Below are 16,111 nucleotides of genomic sequence, written 5' to 3' on the forward strand. Positions count from 1 at the left end.
ATATTAAACAACAAGGTCCAAAATATCTAAATGGACCTGATTACAAATCTCTAAGAGAGTTTCTTCCAACCATATTAAGTTTGGTCTGGTAAGTGCCAAATTTGCTAGAGAGTGCGCTACTAAATTACCTTTTCTTTTTACATGTAAAAATTTGTAAAGCCTAAACCTATTCAAAAGAGCTTTACAGTTTGCTATGATGGTGCCAAAAGGACCAGTAAGGTTATGTGTTGAGACTAAAACTTCTACAATTCCAATGTTATCACCTTCTATTTCCAAATCAAAAAAACATCCATGGGCTGCTATATTCAAGCCCATGAATATTGCCATTGCCTCTGCTTTCATAACTGAAAGTAAGTAATGAGTCTCCAATGTGGCAGCAGCCATAACTACCCCCTCCCAATCTCTAATTACCACACCTACACCACCGGTCTTCCCATTAATCACAGCCGCATCAACATTTATCTTGTACTGTCCAGGGGGAGGAGCGATCCAAGTGCTTGGGCTCAAGCTCCCAGGAGGCGTCTTTTGCATTGTCGTCGTAGATTGTATGGACACTTTTCTTTGGTACTATAGATTAAGAATTTTTACACACACACCATTATACAACCCATTCTTCAAAATTCAACCCCAAAGAAAACAAGATCATTGTAATAAGTTAATATCCCAACCTGACCAAAACTAGTTCTTTTCCTTGCTCTAAACCTTAGTTTTATGCTAACTTTTTCTAGAACTTTTCTGTCATTTATGACTGTCCTCCAAAATTATTTCAAAATTGCATTCTCATTACTACAATATGTTTTCTATATGACTGTCATTTTTATTCTCATGCCCATAAACTTTTCAACTTTTCTCTAGCTCTTTCTTAGTTAGTTTTTTCTTCTTCTGTGACTATCCTTTTTTATTCTTACATCACTACTAAAAAATAGTTGATTAGCTACAGATTTTTCTGTAAATATTTATCGAAATTAACAAATAATTTTGTTTGCTGCAATTTTTGCTGCAAAATTCAATCTGCAGTATATGAACTCATGGATAACTATTGCTACGAATTCTTAAATTTGCAGGTAATTTATCTACGAACTTTATCGCAAAAAATCTATAAAATTCCCAGATAATTTCATAATAAATTAAATAATTTGTCGAATTTTGTTTTAAATTTAGCTTCAAATCTTTCACATGTACCAAATTCACAACAAAATTCATAGGTTCATGTGACAACAACTTTCACAAATAATACACCCTCAGTAAAATTCACAATTAATTTTTACAACAAAAATTACCACTTACCTTTACAGGAAATTTCGCAAATAATCAATTTGCGACAAAATTCATAGCTAATCTTTACAGCAAACAAACTCCGCAAGTAACAAAATTCACAACAAAAATCATAACTAAATTTGTCCTGTTCTTTTGCTTTTTTTTTATCTTGCATATATTTTTCTGATTTGTCCCCTTTTTTCTCTCCTTTGTTGCAAATTCCTTTTATGTGGATCTTTCTTCCCTTTTGTCTTGTCCGTTCAAGCCAAGATTACACCAATTTCTTTTTAATGATGTCTTCAATGCAAGGTGGATATAGAGGGGTTGAGATCAACTCGTTATCCTTCTCTTCGTGTGCCAATTTTCTTGTTCTTATTGGAATAAATTAATTTCAATAACTCAGATTATCCATATTGAATCACCAAAAATATATTATAATGCGGAAGCGTACCTTTACTCATAAGAGTCAGAAATTGATGGAAGGATTTGGATCTTGTGGTTCTTTCAATCTTAAGCCTTCTGTATCCCTAGGCGGCTGAATTGCAACTCTTTTGATGGGGAAAGAGCAACAAAGGCGGCATTGGTATATTGGGGACCCAAACCCTGAAGGCCTATTTATATTTGAGCATGGCACCCATTAAACCCTAAAACCCAAATAAAATAGTATCTAAAGTCCAAAAGATAATATATCTAAAATCCAAAAGATAATTATCTAAGGAACAAAAGATAATATCCGGTTTTAATCTCATTTAATTCCAAATCAAAAGTAATAATGACTTATTCAATTTAACATTTATAACAATAAATGAGATCATCATTATATAAGTCATTTAATTTGAAATAGCATAATTTGTGATTATAATTAATATATGTATTGCCCACAAATAAATTAGGAAATTAAAATAATTTCCTAACAATCTCCTACTTGGGCTATACATATACTCTTTCTTGATATAATCACATCTTATAAACTTTATGCGTGCATCTGAATGCTATTTCTCTCATTACTTTAACAATCTGGTCCGTCTCATACATTAGATATGGAACTATCGCAGCTTTTATCACATTAATGTCATGACTAAACCAAGACAATCATCATCCTAATATACTTAACAACATAGATCAAATTTGGATGAGTAATATGAAAATTACATGCCAAGTGATCTCATGCATGTCTATTTCCAGCTGGTCCAAACTTTATTGAGATCAAACACAATATAAATATTGCAAAATGAATATTTCACATAACATGAAACAAACCATCAACTTAATTCTGCAGAAACATAATTCAATTATCTGTCATAGGACATATAGCATAAAATAAACTCCCACTAAACTAAGGCATCACAAATATTGACACCCATCCGAGCAGTGTGCTCATGAAAGACTTTAGGGACCAATCCCTTGGTTAGTGAGTCTGCTAGCATATACTCTGTTTCTATATGTTCTATGGAAATCTGTTTTTTTCTTTAAACTTTCTCCTTAACAACTAAGAACTTGATGCCTATATGCTTCGATTTTGTCAAGCTCTTATTGTTGTTGGAGTATAATACTGCTGACTTATTGTCACAAAATATCTTTAATAGCCTTTCAATGTCATCTACTATATGAAGCTCAGTGACAAGGTTTTGCAACCATATGCCATGAAATCAGAATCAGAGTACCTAATGATCTCCAAATTTTCTGATCTCCGATAAGTAAGCATGTAATCCTTTGTTCTCTTTAAATAACGCATTATGCGTTTAACAGCTATCCAATTATCCATGTCCAGATTGCTCAAGTATCTACCCAACACTCCCACTATAAATGATATATCGGGATGTGTGCAAACTTGAGCATACATTAAATTCCCTAGTGCTAATGCATAAGGTTTATCATGCATTGCTGTCTTCTCAAGATCATTTTGGGGCATTGCTTGAGACTAAACTTGTCTCTTTTAGCTACGGGTGTGTCAATTGGTCTACAACTTTCCATGCCATATCTACTTAAAATCTTTTCGATATAGTTCTTTTGTGATAATTCAAGAATATCTTAAGAATGATCTCTTAGTATCTCGATTTGTAATACAAAAGAGGCATCACCAAGATCTTTCATTTCGAATTTGTTCGATAGAAATTTCTTAGTTTCATGCAACAAGCCTATATCGTTACTGGCAAGTAGAATGTCATCAACATATAAGACCAAAAAGATGTATTTACTCCCACTGAACTTGCAGTATACACATTTCTCTATAATATTTACCTCAAAATTATATGAGGTAATAACTTGATGAAACTTGTGAAACCATTAACGGGAAGCTTGTTTGAAATCATAGATGAATTTTCTCCTTTCTCTGTTGGATCTCCTTAATGACACTTCTTAAGGTTGTTGAGCTTGTTGTATGGGTTGGGATTGAGAAGGATTCTCATTATTTTCCTGTACTATAGCAGCATCTTGAGCAACAACAATATTCTCATTGTTCTCTTGTACTGCAACTGGATCTACAGTAGGATTCTCATTATGCTCTTGTACTATAACTGTATCTTGAACAATAATAGGCACAAAGACCAGATCATTGTCAGTTATAGAATCCTCATCAAAAGATACATTTCTAATATTTTCTTCCCCCCAAACTCAACATCCTCAAGAAATCTCACATTTCCCATTTCAAAAAATAGACCTTGATGCAGGATTGTAAAACTTGTACCCCCGTGAACGCTCGGCGTAACCAACAAAATAGCAACTAATTGTCCTTGAGTCCAATTTTCTTTCATGCGGCCTATAAGGTCGCGCCTCACCTGGACATCCCCAAATATGCAAATGCTTTATACTGAGCCTTTTCCCAGTCCAAATTTCATATGGGGTTTTGTTAACTGCTTTGCTTGGTACCCTATTAAGGATGTACACTGCAGTCTTTAAGACTTCTCCCCAGAGTGATTCAGGCAAGGAAGAATGACTAATCATACTTCTTACCATGTCCTTAAGAGTTCGGTTTCTTCGTTCTGCAACACCATTCATGCTAGGTTTTCCTGGCATGGTGTATTGCGGAACAATACCACACTCCTCTAGGAAAAGAGAGAAAGGCCCAGGATGTTACTCACTTGAACCATCATGTCTTCCGTAGTATTCACCACCACGATCAGATTTGACAGCTTTAATTTTCTTTCCAAGTTGAAGTTCAACTTCAGCTTTGAAAGACTTAAAAACATCCAAGGCTTAGGACTTTTCATGAATTAAATATAGATACCCGTAATGAGAGTAATCATCTATGAATGTAATAAAGTACTGTTGTCCATTCCAAGAGACAGTAGGGAATGGGCCACATATATTGGTATGTATCAGTTCTAAGACATCTTTAGCTCTATCGGCACCTAATTTCTTTTCGTTTGTCCTTTTTCCCTTTATGTACTCAATGCAGACTTCAAAATCCGCCAAATTTAGGGGTCCAAGAATTCCATCCGACACGAGCCTCTGAATTCTCTGTTTAGAGATGTGACCTAGGCGTTTATGCTATAATGATGCTGAATTCTTATTTAGTTTTTGTTTTGTACCCGTTTGCAGTATTTCATTATTATAGGAATTTAAGTTAAGCCTATATAGATTATCCACCAAATGAACAGAGCAAATATTATTCGAATTCTAGAAGAGACTAACTTTATTGTCTCTGAACGAACAAAAATAACCTGATTTGTCCAAACGAGAAACAGAAACCAAATTCCGTCTAAATGACGGTACATAAAATGTCTCTAATAAATCCAAGTAAAATCCACTCGTGGAACATAATCTAAAGCTTCCTATAGATTCGACTGCAACTATATTACCGTCTGCCACATAGATGTATCTTTCAGCATCACTTGGCGGTCGGCTCCACAGACAACCCTGCATAGTAACACTTACATGAGTAGTAGCAGCAGAATCTACCCACCAAGTATCAAAAGGTGCATAACTTAAACTAGCCTCAGAACAAATGAAAGTAAGAATTAAAACCTTCTTTACAGCCCAGGTGGCATATTTGGTACAATTCTTCTTCATGTGTCCCACCTTCTTACAGAAGAAACAAGTTGAAACTTGATCCTGTTTCTTAGCCTTTTTCTGCTGAGAAGGCACATCCGCAGTAGTATCACGCTTTCTTTTATACTGAGAAGATGAAGTCATATGAGCACTTTCAGTCTTATCTTGCTGTAGCCTCTCTTCTTCTTGCACACAGTGAGATATAAGCTCATTTAAGGACCAAGTGTTCTTCAGAGTGTTATAACTCACTTTGAATTGCCCAAAGTGTGCATGAAGGGAAATCAAAATGAAATGCACGAGTAAATCTTCAGACAACTCTAACTTTAGTGCTTTCAATTTTGAAGCAAGATGAGACATTTCCATAATCTACTCCCTTATGTTCCCTTTACCTTTATACCTCATGGAGACAAGTTTGCTCAAAAGACTACTTGCCTCCGCTTTTTCATTCTTAGTAAAGAATTTTTCAACATCTTTTAGGAACTGTTTGGCATCTTTATTCTCAGTAATTGAGCCCCGAAACGTCTCAGGAATTGAGCGTTTCATGATCATAATGCTCATTCAATTGGAAGTGGGTTTCTCCTCTCGAAGAGTTATATCTAGATCCATACAACCGAGGACAATCTCCAAGGCATCCTTCCAAACTTTAAAGTTTGAACCATTCAGCATAGGAATACTGCTAATTTGTGCAGAAACATTGGTAGTTAAAGCCAGAGTTTCTGGATTAGAATAAAAAGGAACATGCAGTAAACATTAGTTAAATAATGGGAAAAACCATATTGAGATATCTAGAACAACATTAATTTTTAATCTTTGGATAGAAAATTAACTGTAAGTGATACTCTCATTGTAGTAATCAAATATTATCGAAATTTCTGTCACAAATTGAGCCTTTCTTTGGACTGACTTAATGCGCACATAGAAACTTAAATTTCGCAACCTATTTATTACCGCATATATTTTCTATTAATTGGCCAAACAATAACCTTCTTTTGGGCCAATTATTGACCGCATAATTAATAGAAAATAAACAAAAGTGTGTAATGCTTATTATTTAGCCAAACAATAAACTTCCTTTGGGCCGATTATTGTTCGCATAAATAATAAGTATTACTTTATTCTTAATCAGTTACTCAAATATTTATTTACCATCAATATGTGTATGTAATTCGGCCAAATATAGACCTTCTTTTGGGCTGACTAATATTCGCATGAATTACATATCACCATATTCCTAATATTTTGAATAAATCAATTTTCACAAAAGAGACTACTTTGGCAGCATAATGTTCAATCAATTTATTCTAAAACCAAATTTTTATAAAATAGATAGGTATAATAATCCAAATTGTTACTAATTTCTTTATGTAACAATTAATATTTTTTTTATTACTCAAATATTATTGATGTGTACTCGTAATTTGGCCAAATATAAATCTTTCTTTGGTAGATCAATATTTACATAAGTGACATATACATATTAATCCTTATATCCCAAGAAGATAATTCATTAATTTTATATCAAACTAATGACACATACAATTAAATTCAAAAAAAATTATAATTCAATAATGCTCAGTTAATTTAACAAAAGATGAAAACCGTATATAAATCATTAGTTTATGAGCATCATTTTATATAAAAAAAAATTAACCAAAAGATGCTCAGCTTACATTATAAGCACACAACAATCAAAATATATATATCCAAACGATCAAATATATATGTATGTAAATGGCCATGTCAGTATGTATATAAGAGCACTATAACCCAAATCCACAACGGTATATATTATATATGTGCAACAATAATTGACAGGGCCGTAGAAGAATAGTGTTCATCCATTATATATATAATGAGGTAATGACCAAATCAGTACCCGAAAGATTCAAACGCTGATATTTAAGTACTTCACTATTGTTATTGACAAAATGGTCCTTAAAAGATTTTAAAATTTGACAAGCGTACCCACGAGTTCACTGGAGCACATTTCCGGCAAGCACAGTGCTGACATGGCCACTGCATTTTGATGACATGGCAAATACCCTTCCCCACCCTAATTCTTCTCCTTCTCCTTCCCCCTCCCCAACGCACTCCCCCCTTCCCCTTTCTAATGCATTCTCTCCCTCCCCAACCCTAATCCTTCCCTCCCCCTCCCTAATCCTAATCCCCCATCTCCAACGCACTTCTCCCTCCTTAATCCAAAATCCCCCTTTTCGAACCCTAATCCCCTTCCTTAACTAATTCTCCACTAAAACCAAGACAAGCTATTACTTTTACCAGAATTAATTAAAAACCAACATGCTGAAAGTATAGCATAACAGAAGAATACTACAGCATCAGAGTAGTTTTGAAAGAAATGGTGGTTGAAGAGAACAACAGCAACAACAACAATGGTGGGTGGGCACCAATAGGGTCTCCAATGAATGTGAATGTGCAGAGCAGAGATGACTCCCATTTGACCAACTTCGAGAGTTCAGTCAACGCTGTCTCCTTTGGCTTTGTGGCCACTGCCATCCTCATCTCCAGTGGCGAAACTTGAAACAAAATTTTGGGGGGGCCAGATAGAAAATAATTGTCAAAATATTTTTAATATGAACCCCATTTAAGATAAGCTCGTCTAATCTCATCTCTCTGGTTTGGGTGATATTGCCAAATTTAACATCTCCATGTTCCTTCTCATGGCCATCTTTGAGAGGTTCCTTAGACCCAACAACTCCGATGAATTCTCCCCCTCTGCTCGCCGGACTTCCACTGATCTTGAGCCCCAGATGGCCTTTCCCGGCAAGCTTGGCCACCCTTCACCCAAAAGTGCTTTCTTTCATGCCAAAAAGTGCTTTCTTTCATTGGTGTTTTACTGATTTACTCTTTATTACTCTCACATTTTTCTGAGGAATGCTGATTATTGCAAAGTGCTGTTTTTTACTTCAAAAGTCTTGCCTTTTTTTTATTCAGGGTAGCTAAATTTGGGTTTTGGATAATTCATGATGAGGATTCTCTGACAAAAGATGAAGATTTAGTTTCCTAATTCTGGTTGGCGACAGCAGTGAAGACGAAGGAGAGATAGAGTTGAGAGTGTGAGACACTGGGTTGGGAAGGGGATTAGAATTCAAAAGGGTAAAGGAAGGGGATTAGGGTTCAGAAAGAGGAATTTTGGATTGAGGAGGGGGAAGTGCGTTGGAGATGGGGGATTAGGATTAGGGAGGGGGAGGGAAGGATTAGGGTTGGGGAGGGGGAGAATGCATTCAGGAAGGGGAAGGGGGAGTGCGTTGGGGAGGGGGAAGGAGAAGGAGAAGAATTAGGGTGGGGAAGGGGATTTGCCATGTCATCAAAACGCAGTGGCCATATCAGCACTGTGCTTGCCGGAAATGTGCTCCGGTGAACTCGTGGGTACGCTTGTCAAATTTTAAAATCTTTTAAGGACCATTTTGTCAATAACAATAGTGAGGTACCAAAATGTCAGCGTTTGAATCTTTCGGGTACTGATTTGGTCATTACCTCTAAAATATGGGGAAGAATGGGGGGGGGGAAGGGTATTTGCCATGTCATCAAAACGCAGTGGTCATGTCAGCACTGTGCTTGCCGGAAATGTGCTCCGGTGAACTCGTGGGTACGCTTGTCAAATTTTAAAATCTTTTAAGGACCATTTTGTCAATAACAATAGTGAGGTACCAAAATGTCAGCGTTTGAATCTTTCGGGTACTGATTTGGTCATTACCTCTATATATAATTTTGCGGTGCGATAATGTTAACGTAAGCTACGCAATATTAACGTATATCGAATAAAATAATAATAAAATTGAATATTTTTTATGACCAAATTATGGATGGCTCTGATACTATTTGTTGGAATAAATTAATTTCAATAACTCAGATTATCCCTATTGAATCACCAAAAATATATTATAATGCGGAAGCATACCTTTACTCATAAGAGTCAGAAATTAATGGAGGGATTTGGATCTTGTGGTTCTTTCGATCTTCCTCAACCAAAGCCTTCTGTATCCCTAGGTGGCTGAATTGCAACTCTTTTGATGGAGAAAGAGCAACAAAGGCGGCTTTGGTATATTGGGGACCGAAAATCTGAAGGCCTATTTATATTTGAGCATGGCACCCATTAAACCCTGAAACCCAAATAAAATAGTATATAAAGTCTAAAAGATAATATATCTAAAATTCAAAAAATAATTATCTAAGAAACAAAAGATAATATCCGGTTTTATTCTCATTTAATTCCAAATCAAAAGTAATAATAACTTATTCAATTTAACATTTATAACAATAAATGAGATCATTATTATATAAATCATTTAATTTGAAATAGCATAATTTGTGATTATAATAAATGAGATCATCATTATATATTTCTCCCACTAAAAGTTATACCTTGCTAGATTGTTGCATTTTTTATTGTAAGTTCGTAACCTCTTCCCACTGTCATTCTCCTCCCTCACCGTATCTTTGGTTTTCTCTCATCATAATATTTCCACAAGTGAACCAAAAGCTTTGTAATAATCTAACATACAGGTTGTAAATATGGAGTTCGAATTGCTCACTGATATAGAGGGACTCAGACGACACAAGTTTGTAGAGATTGTGCAGACTGCAAAGGTGCAGCACACAAAATCAAAACAAATTAAAATGTAAAAGAATAATTTAAAATTTCTCAAAAATTTTTGGTACAACAAATATTTTACCCAAAAAATCATAATTATAATTAATGAATCAAGAGTTCGTAGAGAAATACTCTTTGACATTATTACTAAATTCACGTCATAATAGATTTTCTTATTCGAAAAATAATATTATGCCAAAATATAGTGGAGAATTCCTAAGCATCATCAACATCAGCAAAAATGAAGATGGTTGCAAAACGGCACATTCAAAGTCACAAGACGAGAAGATTTTGAATTTCAACTTCCAATATTTTCGAAGTTTTTTTTTTTCAACATTCGATAAATCCTCTTGAATCTCTAGAAGCATATTAAGTCTATTTTGTGCATGATCTTGGTATGGCTTGCCAAGGACTTTCACATACTCATCCAAATTTTTCATAGCTTCGTTGAAATCTTTCTTCATGGCCTCTTCAAGCTCAGATACCAACTTCTCTGCTTTTGCTTTCACTTTATCTATCACACTTTGCACCTTGGGAAATTTGATATAGCAAGATACCTGACAGAAATATATGTCAACTATTACGGATCCGACCCACGGATCCCACGCCCGGAATAGTCTCCGAACTCGGTTACCCGAGTTCGACCCATCTCGTCCTTCTAGAAGGCCCGAAATCGGCCCGCTAGAGCTTCTAACCAACAATCAAATTCAAATACCTCCCTTATCTTAACCAAATAATATAAGATAAGATAATTACCATCACCTATATAAAGGGGAGCCCCAGACCCCCTCAGGTATGTCATTCACTCTACACACCTTATACCTCTCGAAACTGGCCAACACCAAGCCAGGACAAGGTAACCGATCGCTAATTCAAGAAGTGGTCAGAAAGTCGTCTGTATCAACCGCGACCGACACCAGCCTACCGATCTCCGACCAGGAGTCATGGAGCTCCCCTATCCTACAATACCTCCTCAACGGAGTACTACCCGAGGATCCTAAAGAAGCAAATCAGATAAAAAGAAAAGCCGCTAACTACACCGTCGTAACAGGACAATTGTACAAACGAGGACTCTCGCAGCCCCTACTCAAGTGCGTCGAGCCCGGGGACACGGAGTACATACTCTGCGAAAACCATGAAGGCTACTGCGGCCATCACATCGGAGGCAAAATCCTGGCCCATAAAGTTATCCGGGCTGGATACTTCTGGCCCTCGGTCATCAGGGACCCCATGCAGCCGGTAAAAAACTACAGCAAATGCCAGATACATGCCAACTTCCACCAAGCCGCCCCACACCAGCTCAACCTCATAACGGCGGAACGGCCATTCGGAACATGGGGGCGTCGACCTCGTCGGCCCTTTTCCCACGGCACACGGACAACTCCAATACCTCATCGTCGCCATAGACTACTACACCAAATAGATCGAGGCTGAACCCCTGGCCTCCATCACGGCAACCCAATGCCGAAATTTCTTATGGAAATATATAATAACCCGGTTTGGGATTCCCTAGATTGTAATCTCGGACAATGAAACCTAATTCACCGATAAAAAATTCAGAGAATTCTTGGAGGGGCTACACATATCCCACCGTTTCAGCTCGGTGGAACACCCCCAGACAAACGGACAGGTGGAGTCCGCAAACAAGATAATAGTCAAGGGACTCAAGAAACGGCTTGATGGGGCCAAAGGGCTATGGGCCGACAAACTTGGATCAGTCCTCTGGTCATACCGAACCACACCCCAGACATCCACAGGGGAAACCCCTTTTCGCCTAACATACGGCGTAGAAGCCATTATCCCGGTAGAGGTAGGAGACCCGAGCAGTAGAAGAACAATCGGAGGCAACGACGAAGAGGCAGAATGGGACCTCATGGACGAGGTGAGAAGCATAGCCCATATACGAGAGCTAGTCCTAAAGCAAAGAATCAGCCTAAGGTATAATCGTGGCATAGTCCGACAGAAATTCACACCCGAAGACCTCGTCCTACGACGGAACGACATCGGCACCCCCACCCCCGGAGGAGGGAAACTCACCCCGAATTGGGAAGGCCCATACAGAGTCAAGGCAATAATAGGAAAGGGAGCATACAAGCGCGAACGACTTAACGGCGCCGAGATCCTAAGGACCTGGAACGCCGCCAACTTGCGACGATATTACGCGTAGGCTCATCCCTTACCTTCAAGTCATCTTTTACTTATTCCTTTGCTTTATTTTCTTTTGAGTTATTTTCATTTGCATATAAATGTTATTTTATCCCCTCCATTTTTTAATCTCTGTTGCCTTACTTTATTCAAGTATTATTTTTGGGTACTCTTTCTCACCACATCGGAGGGTTTTAACGAGGCCCAACTTAATAAAATTCCATTTATACTACGGACTTGCCTTGCTTTTCCCTATACCATTGCCACAACCCCCCATAACGGAAAAACAACAAACGGCCAACATCGAGGATCGATCACCCTCGAGGCCTAAAAACAGATATCCATAACAAACGACTAAACGGCTTATTAACAAACATCCTAAGTCACGACAAAAAACGACTCATGGATGACTAGCGAAAGTCAATACAAACGGCTTAGGAATAAAGAGCCCAAACGGCCAAAGCACACTCATGCCAACTAAAACGGGTCAAAAAACAAACGGCCCCGACGGCCCAAAAAACATAAGTAACCAAAGTCAAAAGCATTCAAAGTCATAAAAATGGCCACACGACCAGAAAATCGAAAAAAAGATTACAAGTTTCTAAATCGGCACAAACAGAAGAAAAAAGAACACGAGGAGCCCTACTCAAATATCCACGATGCGACCATCCTGGACGACCTTGAACGCCCCCATGACAGACACGTCGACACCCGGGGCAAGAACCTGAGCTTGGGCCCTCATCGTCTCTTCAGTCGCCGATATCGCCTCTTTCGCATCAGCCAACAGCTCTGCCTTCTCCTTCTTCAGACCCTCAGCTTCGGCCTTCAAACCCGCCGCTTCAGTCTTCAAGGTCTCCATCTCGGAAAGGAGCACGGCAGCACGGGTCTCATCATCCGAAGCTTTCTTCCGCTCCCCTTCAAGCTGAGCTACTAGTGAAGTCTCAACCTCCAAAAGACGGAGGATCTCAGCCCCAACCTCCTCGAACGACTTCACCGCCTTTTCCCTCGCCACCTCAGACGCTTCAAGCTGCTCCTTCAGCTTATCTACCTCAGACTGAGCCAAGCGCAGCTTCTTGTCAAGAAGGCCAACCTGAGCCATAACGGGTTCAGCCTTCCGAACTATCACAGCGGAACGAAGGAGGGCCCGATACACCGACTTGGCTTGGAAAGTCACGTCATAATTATCAAAAAACCCTCGGTGCCAGGCATCAAGTACTGATCAATGAAAGCCGGAGCATCGAAACTCTGGTCCATCATGGACGGAATAGCACCTTCTTCCCTCAAATTCTCGCTACTGATCTCTTCCGGCCTCTTCCGCTTCCGGGAAGCCTCAGTAGCCGAAACAACACCACTTCCTCATCCCCGACAAAAATTGCCAAGCCAGGAGAGACGCGTCCACCACCCCTAGCCCAAGCCCCAGCCGAGACCACCTCCTGCGAAACAGCCCGAGAATCCCCGGCACGACGGGAAGAAGGAGTGGAGGGCAAAGCTGCCGACGCTTCTTCTCGGTCCATGGCCGCCTTCAGCCGTGCCAAAGATGTCATACCTCCAGCCATCTCAACTGGAAAAAGTCCAGCAAGTAATAGAAACAAGTAAAGCTACACACCAACAAAAGTCCAGCAAGCAATCGGATCCCCCATCACATCCCTAGGTTCAAGGGACGCTCCCTAAACAAATGCTAGAGAACACTGGCGACGTCCCGATCCTCCGGGGACAAGAACTCCTGAGTTACCCGTGTCAGAACCGACGGCCCCTCGCCGTAATTCGAATACGTCGAAAACCGACGTTCCCCCTCCAATGTTAACCAGAAGGGATGATGCCCCTTAGCAGGACGCACCTTGAAGTACCCCCTTTAAAACCATGAAAAGAGTCCTCGTATAAACCGAAGACACAACGGTGAGGTTGGGTCCTAAACGACATGTACCCCTTCTTATGCTTCCCCTCTTTGGTATGCAAGGTGCATAAGAAGAGGAAAAGGAAAAGGAAAATGTTCACTGAGTCTGGGAGCTCCAGGTACTCACACACAAGCTCGAAAGTCCGAATCGCCGCCCAGCTATTTGGATGCTGCTGGGACGGCACCACAGAACACCGACTCAACAACTGCTGGACAAAAGGCGAAAAGGGGAGCCGCACGCCGAATTAGGTGAACATCGCCTCATACACCCACATCCGATTCAGAACGGTCGGCGAGTCGAGATTGGTGTAACAAACTCTCTCGTCGACCCCGGGGAGGGCAAGCTCATAATGGCACTCGGCGTTGCCACCCCCATAAACAACTCCCTGATCGCGGAGCCGCTAAAGGTCCGCCTTCGTCATCCGCGATGGTGTCCCCCAAACATCACTAGTTACCTAGGAATAAAGGGAGGGAACGCCCCCCATCGAGATCACCGGAGCGCCTACACCCTCAGTCCTCCGCCGAGTCATACCTAAAACAGAGATGAGCACCACCATCAGGAAAGCCGCGCGGCAAAAAACACTGAGGAAAAACCAAACAGACGCCACTACCTACTGCCAACTACACAGTGGTGCTCATCCCCTCAAAAATGAAACCCACTACCCCAAAAAACAAAGCACCATCACACAAAAACAGGACACTGTCCCAACCCACACTAAGCAAAAACACCAAACAAAAGCAAGGAAAAATTCGCATATAGCAAGCAATGCAGATTACAAAAGGTAAATGGAAAAGAACACCAACCTAATAAGTCAAGTGCGAATTTGGAAAACACCAAAACTAGGAGTAAGAGCACGAAGAGCAACGAACAAAGGCACCAGAATGAAGGACGATAAAAGAAGGATTCGCAGAACAAACAAAACAAGAAGAAAACTGGAAAATGAAACAAATGAAGGAAGGGAGGCAAAAAATCGAAATGGTTTCGAATAATAGAAGGACAAGAATACCCTTTAAAACAAAACTGAGCACGGAAAGCAACCCAAGCGTCCCCTCACAATAAATGCTCTCTCAAAAGCGCAATGGACAGCACGCCCCAGAAAAGAAACGGCCGCAAGAATACCAAAAGATCACATCAGCCAAAGACACGAACTCCAAGGGAGATGAGCCCCAGATAAAAACCAGAGTCCGATGTGCTGTCCCCTCAAAAAGGCTCGAAAGCTACGTATCGATAAATCGAGAAAACCCACGGCCAGCAGAAGCCACATCCTTCAGCAACGGAGACCGACCTCACTCGCTCTCCCACTGCGGGGTAACTGTTACGGATCCGACCCACGGATCCCGCGTCCGGAATAGTCTCTGAACCCGGTTATCCAACCCGGGTTCGACCCATCTCATCCTTCTAGAAGGCCCAAAACCGGCCCGCTAGAGCTTCTAACCAACAATCAGATTCAAATACCTCCCTTATCTTAACCAAATAAGATAAGATAAGATAATTACCATCATCACCTATATAAAGGGGAGCCCCAGGCCCCCTCAAGTATGTCTTCACTCTATACACCTTATACCTCTTAGATCCATTCTGACTTGAGCGTCGGAGTGCCCCCATTCCTCCAGTCAAATAATCCGGCATCCGCCTCGACCTGCAAGTTTCTGATCCATCTCTCAACCCGTACTTACATCAACCAAATTTCATCACCAAGTCATCAACATGATCATAAATTAAACCAATTAAATCCTTAGTCACATACCAATCTACATTTCTTATTTATAAAATATGAATCTAAAGGGACGTATTCTTTAGGTTGCATGATAACAACTCTTGCCATAACAATGCAATATATTTATTTTAGAAGATTTAAGATTTGGAAATACAATCTTGAGCAACAAGAAAGGAAGACTGATTATAAGTAAAAATTAGAAAATCATAATAGCCGCCAGCAGAACAAATGGCAAGAGCAAGTGTTGTTGGTAACACAGATGTCAGTAGCAAAGCAGATACACCTAGGGATGGCAAAAATTTCTGAGACGCGGGGATCTCTGCGGGGACTGTCCCGAATAGAGATCCGATTGTGGGAAATTTTTTCCGTGGAGAGGGGGATGGGGGACAAAATCCCCCCGAAGCATGCATGGGGATTCCCGCCTCGTCCCCGCTATTCCCCGAAAATTTTGAATTTCCTAAATTATCCTTAATAGTTTATTTCTCATATATCTTT

At 39.8% G+C, this 16,111-nt stretch overlaps 1 protein-coding gene across 9 annotated transcripts in view; it reads left to right on the forward strand.

Moving 5' to 3' along the window:
- Window positions 1–16,111, forward strand: part of LOC107626874 — a 153,808-nt gene that overhangs the window by 50,476 nt on the left and 87,221 nt on the right. The gene's annotated exons all lie outside the window — the stretch shown is intronic.

This window comes from Arachis ipaensis, chromosome B02, assembly GCF_000816755.2.
Source record: "Arachis ipaensis cultivar K30076 chromosome B02, Araip1.1, whole genome shotgun sequence".
Lineage (NCBI taxonomy): Eukaryota > Viridiplantae > Streptophyta > Magnoliopsida > Fabales > Fabaceae > Arachis > Arachis ipaensis.